The sequence below is a fragment of the Triticum aestivum genome, chromosome 6B, assembly GCF_018294505.1.
Source record: "Triticum aestivum cultivar Chinese Spring chromosome 6B, IWGSC CS RefSeq v2.1, whole genome shotgun sequence".
NCBI classification, from domain to species: domain Eukaryota; kingdom Viridiplantae; phylum Streptophyta; class Magnoliopsida; order Poales; family Poaceae; genus Triticum; species Triticum aestivum.
The window spans coordinates 629,398,168-629,407,036 of record NC_057810.1 but is presented as its reverse complement, the minus strand read 5'-3'; the positions used below and the strand labels follow the sequence as shown (position 1 = coordinate 629,407,036).

At 46.0% G+C, this 8,869-nt stretch overlaps 1 long non-coding RNA gene across 2 annotated transcripts; it reads left to right on the top strand.

The window, feature by feature from the left end:
- Nucleotides 1-837: 837 nt before the first annotated feature.
- LOC123138384 (uncharacterized) lies at nucleotides 838-8,457 on the top strand. Of its 2 annotated transcripts, none has more exons than XR_006469050.1 (3): nucleotides 838-1,294; nucleotides 1,404-1,575; nucleotides 7,667-8,457. It is a non-coding gene; the product is annotated as an uncharacterized lncRNA (long non-coding RNA). The 2 variants fall into 2 exon arrangements; XR_006469051.1 differs by having other exon boundaries at nucleotides 1,384-1,575.
- The last annotated feature ends 412 nt before the right edge of the window (nucleotides 8,458-8,869 follow it).

The following is an 8,869-nucleotide window of genomic DNA, read 5'->3' as shown; positions in this document are numbered from 1 at the left end:
GGGGCGTGAAGCGCGGCCAGCGCAAGTAGCGACCACGGCGTGGACGGCGTGGCCGGCGCGGCCAGCGGCCATTGGGGCGGGCTGCGGCAAGCATGCGCTAGCGAGACAGGGCGGAGGGGCGCATCGCGGCCAGCGGGGCTGCGCCGGCGACCAGCGGGGTCGCGGACAGCAGGGCGTCAACTGGACGCCGGCCTCAGGATGCGATCTTCGCCGCGTTCGTCTGGGAAAACGACGGCGCATGACACATCTGGTGCTTTTGCGGCGGTACCGCGATCATTTGGATCGCGATCTGTACCAACTCCCTATAGTGTAGTCAACAAGTTCCTCTTAATCCAAGAACATCGACATTGGTCGGCGACGTGATCGTTCGCTCGGTTCTTGGGAGGAAAATCCACACCATAGGTAGATTAAATCCGAAAAATATTCTAATCGCAAAAACGGAATCGCAGTAACGAGATGAATCCATTTTTGCAAAAGTGGGGTTCGGATCTTATACCTCCGCGGGATCGACGAAAGCCTACGTGATGCAGGCTTGACGCAGGCTTGACGGAGAGTTGGTGGAGCGAAGCGTGCTGATAACGTGTTCCGCAACTCCTGCCGACGAGTCCGGTCCAAGGTTGCGTAGCGGGAGCGAGCGTCGTAGACGAAGTAGTCGAACACGAAAGTAAAAGACACAAAGAGATATGGAGGAGACCAGCTTTATTAATCAATGATCAAGAATTACAATGATGTCTCTTCATTGCTTTATATAGGAACTAGGGGGTCAAAGGGATAAATACCCATTTAACGTAAGAAGCACAAACGGGGATATCCCTAGCGACTGGCGCTAGCCGCCGCCACCATCATGGTGGCCCCGGTTTCCCAACACACATCACGTCACAGGCAAACGCAAAGCAAAAGAGAACGGAACCAAACGAACGATCCCCAAATCCAATTCCAATCCCACGCCGCCGCGGCTCCGTCTTCTCCCTCCGCCGCCGCCGCCGCCGATGCCTCCTCCACCTCCACGCGACGGCGGCGCCCGCGACCGCTTTCTTCCTCCCCCGGACACCACGGCTCGCCTCCTCTCCTCTCCGGTCGCCGCGGAGGAGCACGGCAACCTCTCCGGTCGCGCCGCCACCATGGTTGGGCAGGGCGAGCAGCATAGGACCGCCGGTGACGGGAGCTCCACCCCGTAGCCGGCGCGTCAAACCTCTCGTCGCACCCGAAACTATAGCCCCTCTCTTCCACATGGCGACCGCAGCACCGGATCTCCTCCAAGACCTCGAGCTCGAGGTCGAGCTCGACTATGGTGGTGAGTACGAATCCCGCCTCCCCTTGTCTTCTTCTACTGCTTTTCTTCATCTCCACATCTGGTGAGTGAGTGCGCTTGTGACTTAGTAGGTTGGTTGTGTGAATTGAAGGGGGCCATGGAGAAGCTGTTGCGGGGGAGAAGAGACCCAACTGCGGCGACCTCTCTCTGATCTGATCTTCCGCACCCAACCACAACAGCAGCGCGACGCATCAGGTCGATCCCGTCCACGACGACGTACGAGACACCTGCCGCATCTCCGGCCCCCTTCCCCACGGGCCAAGGTACGCCCTCCTCCTGCCAAGTCCAAAGCTTGCAGCACTCTCCTCTCGTCTGTTATGCGGCTGCTTCCTTGGGCAGATCCGACCTGTTCTTCATGATTCCAAAATAAGAAACTTGCTACTTTAAACTGCACAAAGGACAGATATCTAACAGAGTTCTACTGTCTTTTTATACCCATAAAAAAAATAAAAGATTTGCCCAAGCAAAGCTGCACATAAGCAACAGAAGGTTTGCACACATAGAAGGAAAACATGCAGCAGCAGAGGAATCGTTCATTTTTTGGTCATGTCATGTGTGTGTTTACACCATTCCAATCCATATACTCCCTTTGTCTGGAATTACTCGTCGCAGAAATGGACGTATCTAGATTTATATACATCCATTTCCGCAACAAGTAATTCTGGACGGAGGGAGTAGCAAGTTGTCCAAGATGGACGTGGTATGGCCCCAAGTCAAATCTCAAGCAATATATTTTAGTGGACTCGCACATAGGCAAACTGATGGCATTTTCTTATAAGAAAAAGTATCTACATATAGACAAGCTAATGACGTTTACTGACAAAACAAATAGTGGTGCTTTCCTGTGGTCAGGTGCAGAACACCATGCTCTCCAAATTTCAGTAATTTGTATGTGCATGCTGCATGTGTTCCTTCCTGGTTCATAGGTTCCGTTTAGCTGCAATCTTTGTACTGTGTGCGCGTTAACTGAATGCCAGCTCACAATATTGATTTCTTGTAATTCTCACCTCCAAGACTTCACACGTTGTGACCATACAACACCGTCGTTCTTGATGCACCGATTTTAGCAAATAAATCTAGGACCGGTTTTTCAATAAAATATTTATTGAAAAATCGACCATTCTATCAGACCAGCATAGGAAAATCCTTTTTACTGGTAGACAAATCCTTGATACAGAAATCCAGAAATACTAAATATTATACAGGGTTGAGCTGAGACTGCTCAACAATTTATTACAAGCATGCCGATATTATACATAAAGGCGGATATGGCACAATAAGTATGGTGGCATAACTACTGACTCGTAATAAAAGTGGTGATGGTTATGTCACAGTGAAGTGGGTGACATAACTCCTAAATCTTACAGCTCATCAAGTGCCGGAGTGAGGCTCGATGATTTTTATTAGGGTAGCGGAAGCGTATATAATACAAGTGACCAACTCCAGGATCGCATGGGACTGACTGGGACTCCTCTAGGCGTCGGACTCGCTATCGTACTCTTCATCCATAAGACCGCCTTCGTCAACATCTGGCCAAATCAACAAGCCAGGTGAGTACTTTGAATGTACTCGCAAGACAGTTTGGACATAAGATATAACAAATGTAAACAAGATGCACATGAGTAAACTAGTAATGCGCACTCGGATAATAAATTTTGCACTGCGTGTTGAATAAAAAGGAAGTCAGGCGGTAGTCCTCCCGAAATCCTAATAAAATAACTGAAGACCGATCGGGTGTCTGAAGCGATGCCTCGAAAGGTAAAAATAAATTAACATGCCGCAGTCGGGCGTCAGGGCGACACCACATAAATTGCTTATATTGAAATGTAAATGACAGTACGTGCCACAGTCAGACGTCTAAGCGACATCTCGAAAAGGGCTTATAATAAAAGTAAATAACATGGATGCCACAGTCGGATGTCTGAGCGACATCACATAAAGGGCTTATATCAAAAGTAAATAACGAGAATGCCACAGTCGAACGTCTGAGCGACATCACGTAAAGGGCTTATATCAAAAGTAAATAACAAGAATGCCACAGTCGGACGTCTGAGCGACATCACATAAAGGGCTTATATTTCACTATTTGAATTCAAATAGCTCACGAATTTAAATCATCCCAAGGAAATACTTAGTACATAATAATAAACTGGTTAGTCCATTCACAGGAATAACATTCAGCCGGGTTTACCACTCATGTTTATTCACCGGAGATTGTCATTGAGACTGACACTAAGACTGATGCTGAGACGGACGTTGAGAATGACACTGATACTTACATTGATATGTTGATCACAGTCATTGACCATGGACACAGTTACTCGAATGGTTTGACTCTGCAGAGTTTGTACTCTTTACCCACAACCAACGGATTTCCGTAGACACAAAGGACTAGTTCCGTTTACGGTATTTTAGAAGAAACACATCTAACCAGTACACACCCATTCCACATTCCGCTGCCAGGAATCACCCTAGGCAACGTTCAAGAAAAACTCTAAGACGGGGAGGCTACAATCTCGAATAGCATGGGATCAAATTTATATCGCGCGCTCTAAGGGGTGCCCCCCTCTCGGTCCCAACCGGAAACACCCATGCCCTTGACCGGATGACGGGCTTTAATCCAGGGCCATGGAACCCTCATCACGGCCCCTCTATTTGGTGTGTACAAGGAAAGATGTTTGCAACTGACTAGACCGCATTCTTTGCAGAAGACATGTGGTGGCACAAAAAAGGGGACGAACGGGAACATGACTTGATCCACGTTAATACCGGAGTTAAATGGTTAACATAAGACTGGCATGCTTCAACAACACCAACTTGCCCACCACATGATCAGGTTATCTCACCATCATATGAACACATCAAATTTCGAAACTCACTTGTAGCTTGCCTTTCATGCAATACAACATTCACTAATGCTTATATAAACATGCCATCAGAAAACTACTCAAGCAAACATGCTTGCCTGGTTCGGAGTAGTCAGAGTCTAGCTCGGTGAAGTTTGCAGCTCCGTCACCTCCTTCGGTATCTACATTATAAAAAAAATCAGATACTAACGTAAATACCGTGCGTGCATAAAAAATGTTCCAAATATTTTTCAAATAAATATGATAAAAAGCTAGATAGAAAAATAAAGATGACAGAAAAAAGAATCAGCTCAAAATCATCTTTTGTTTAAAAGTTATAAAGGTTTTAGTCCAGGGACTAATCTGTGATGAAACAAAAACTTTTCAGGGGCTAGTTAAAAAAACAGAAAATGTTTCCGTTAGAAAACGTATTTTGCCCGAAGGCGCTTTCAGAAAACGTTTCGAATAAAAGAGAAAAGGCTGACGAGGGGGTCCCACCCGTCAGGTTTAAATATCAGAACAGAGTCCCGCCGGCGCCCGAGGCTCGCGGTGGTCGCCGGCGGCGATCCACGGCGAGGCAGGTGGAGTGGATGGTACCTACGGACTCACGGAGCTCTCCCGCGTCTGTGGGTGGTGGAGTTGGTCGTCGGCGAGCACCACGTCGACGGTGGCCTCCTCTTCGACGGATGGTGGTTTGGTCGAGGATGGATCTCACCGAGGAGGGCTGCAGATGCCAAATTGAAGCGCGGGTTAGAGGAGTGGGAGTACTAGGAGGCTACTGACGCGGTTTGGGGGGCGGGTGTGCTCTCACTAGAGAGAACCTTGCCGGAGCCCGAAGCGGATCGGGGCAGCCGGAGTCGGGGAAGAAGGCCTCCTCGAGGTCCTTCTGGTGGCTGGTCGTGGTCCTGGTGAAGTGGAGGAGTGGTGCTGGGTCGAAGGCGAGCTCGGGACCTCCATTTATAGCCGGCCCGAGGCGGTTGCCGAGAACGGGATTACTCCGGCGAGTGATTACGATGAGGCAGTGGTCGGGCTGGAGGTTTAGGTGATTGGGCGTCTTCGGATTGGTCCACTGGCTTCATTCAATAGCTAATCTTGGTACAACTTGGGCGATACTCCAGGCCTTCGACGAAACGGCCTCACGAGCACGTCGGCGGCAGAGAGCGCGCTCTGCGCCTCTCAAGCCACGGCGATGGTTCTGCAGCACGCACGGGGAAGGGGACGGCCACGCGGCGGCTCCTGGTGGTGTTGGCGGTGTTGGACGGCGCCATACCACGCTGAGCCTCTCTGGTGGCCGCAGTGAACGTTGCTGCCGTCGCTCACGTGGGCAATGTACTCCTGCTAGCTCACCGCCGACGCTCGCATTCGTTCAGATGACCGTGCAACGCGATGGATAAGAAGGGGGAGCAGTGAGCAAGGTGCCAACGCGTGCACTGTCGAGATTGACGCCGGGGTTCTGAAGAAGACGACACTGGCACTGAAAACTGAACACTGAACTTTTTCGAATTTGACAGAAAAAGTGCACATCTGCTGCTCGACGAAATGATTTAGGCACGTGGAAAATTTTCCTTGAGCTGATCCTTGGTGAGGTGATCTCTTGATGCATCTGGAGACTGCCTGAATTATCTTAGATTTTTAGGAAAAGAAAAAGAATGAATTTCATCAAAAATGATAAATCTGGTCCAAATTTGCAGCAAGCAAATTTTGAAAAATTTAAACCGTAAGCCAGCAGATCTTGATGAATCTTGGTTGAGGGTGCTAAGGACTAGCTAGAGGAGTTTATTTGGAGTCAAAACTCAAAAGAAATTTGGCAGTTCCTTTGTAAATCTCTAAGGTTCAAATTAAATGACAGAAAGGATTTTGAGTTAAAATAAATAGAAATAAAATCTAGGGGAAGTTGAAACTTGCTGGAATTGGATGCTTGGGTTGACCCAAAGTGGGGTTGGTTTGGAAGAAAGTTTTCACATAGGTCATGGTAAAAGAGAAATCTTTTGAATGGGGAAGAATAAATTCATAATTTATAGGAATACTTTTTTAATAAAAAGGAATTGTATAAACCCTTCAAAATTATTTGTGTTGAGCCAACGCAAGATGAAAAACCTCAAAACCAAAAATCAAGGTTGGGAAGAACCCATAAAAAAATTGTCATAGAATTTTTTTTTTGAGAAGGAGAGTCTTTTTTTAAAACATTAAATAACCTCCTTCCAATTAATTAGAGAATTTGATCAAAACCAAATCAAATTTTTTGAAGTGTTACAACACCTACCCCTTAGGAAAAATCTCGTCCCCGAGATTTTAGCTGATCCTCAAATAGGTGTGGGTACTCTGTCCGAAGAAAATCCTCTCCTTCCCATGTTAATTCATCTTTGTTGTGATTAGTTCACTGAACCTTAAAAAACTTAATTGTTTTCTGACGGGTCCTTTTTTCGGACTTCTCCAATATTTTTATTGGTCGTTCCGTGTAGGTGAGGTCTGGTTGTATGTCAATGTTCTCATGAGATACATGCTTCTTTGGGTTGCTTACACATTTCCTCAACTGTGAGATGTAAAACATGTCGTGTACGTCTGACAATACTTTGGGGAGGTCTAGCTGGTAGGCTACTGTGCCTCTTCGCGCAGTCACACAAAAGGGTCCAATAAACCGTGGAGCTAGCTTTCTTTTAACTTTGAATCATTGCAGGCTCCTCATAGAAGATACTCGTAGATACACATATTCACCAGGTTCAAATCTGATTTCATGATGCTTTTGATCGTAATAACTCTTTTGTCGGCTCTGGGCTGTCTTGAGTCGATCCCTGATTAGTCTAACTTTCTCCCCAGCTTGCTTGAGTATGTCGGGGCCGAAGATACGACTGTCTCCTGTTTCTGACCAATTTAATGGGGTACGACATCTTCGCCCGTACAAGGCTTCAAAAGGTGCCATTTGTAGATTGGCTTGGTAACTGTTGTTGTATGCGAACTCGGTATATGACAGGCTTTCTTTCCAACTGGTTTCATAGGTGAGAACACATGCTCTTAGCATGTCCTCTAGAATTTGGTTCACATGTTCAGTTTGTCCTCCAGTCTGGGGGTGGTATACTGTACTGAATACTAGTTGAGTTTCCAGAGCTTGTTGTAAATGATCCCAAAATCTTGAGACGAATTGAGCGTCTCTGTCGGATATTATAGTCTTTGGAATCCCATGCAGACAAACTATAAGGGAAAGATAAAGTTTGGCAAGCTTCTGAGTGGTGTCGGTCGTTTTTACTGGGATGAAATGTGCCACCTTAGTTAATCTACCTGTGATGACCCATATGGCATCATTTTCGTGTTGTGACCGAGGTAGTCCGACGATAAAATCCATTGCAATTTCGTCCCATTTTCACTCAGGTATCATGTTTGGCTGTAATAGTTCTGCTGGTTTTTGGTACTCGGCTTAATGCACTGACATGAATCACAACATGCAACGAAGGTGGCTATATCCCTCTTCATACCATGCCACTAATTATTTTTTTTGAATGTCCTTGTGCAGTTTGGTTCCTCTAGGATGGATTGAATATGGAGCGGTGTGGCCTTCGGCTAGAATTTGCTGTTTGAGGTTCTCTATATTTGGTACGCAAAGTCTGTCTCCGTATCATAATATTCCTTTATTGCCTATGACGAATTCTGAGGCTTTGCCCAGACTCACTTTTCTTTTTATGCCTTTGATGCTGGGGTGTCCATGCTGAGCCTTCTTAATCTATTCTATTAGGGTGGACTGTATTTCCAAATTTGACACATTGCCTTCAGTGACCATCACCAAGTTAAGTTTGGCGAACTCCTACTGAAATTTAGGTCTCAAGTTCTGTAGACTGTCGTTGCCCGAGCTGGGGTTTCGACTAAGAGCATTTGCCACTACAATCGCCTTTTCTAGATGGTAGTGAATACCAACATCGTAATCTTTCACTAATTTCAACCAGCGCCGTTGTCGTAAATTGAGTTCGGATTGTGTGCAAATATATTTGAGGCATTTATGGTCCGTATATATTTCACAACGATTTCCAAGCAAAAAGTGCCTTCACTCTTTGAGTGTATGAATGACTGCTGCCAATTCCAAGTCATGAGTAGGATAATTTTCTTCATACTTTCGTAGCTGCTGGAAGCGTATGCGACTACTTTGCCTTCTTTCATTAATACGCATCCGAGGCCCTTTCGGGATGCGTCACAATATACTTCAAAACTTTTGTGTATGTCTGGTACAATTAATACTGGTGCTGTTGTTAATTTCCTTTTGAGTTCTTGGAAACTTTTCTCACACGCTTCAGTTCATACAAATTTCTTATCCTTCTTGAGTAACTGTGTCATTGGTTTTGCTATGGTGGAGAACTCCTCAATAAACCTTCGGTAATATCCAGCCATTCCTAGAAAACTTCATACATTTGTTACGTTAGCTGGTGGTTTCCAGCCAAGTACGACCTTGATTTTTTCTGGGTCCACGGCAACACCTTTTTGGGTCAATACGTGGCCTAGAAAACCAACCTATCTTAACCAAAATTCACATTTGCTGAATTTGGGATATAAATGATGTTTTCTTAATTCTCCCAGTACAATTCTGAGATGTTCAGCATGTTCTTCTAGTGTCTTAGAGTATACCAGAATATCATCGATGAACACCACAACAAATTTGTCCATAAATTTCATAAACACTTTTAAATGAGGTGGACAAAATATGCGGGGGCGTTTGTCAGTCCAAATG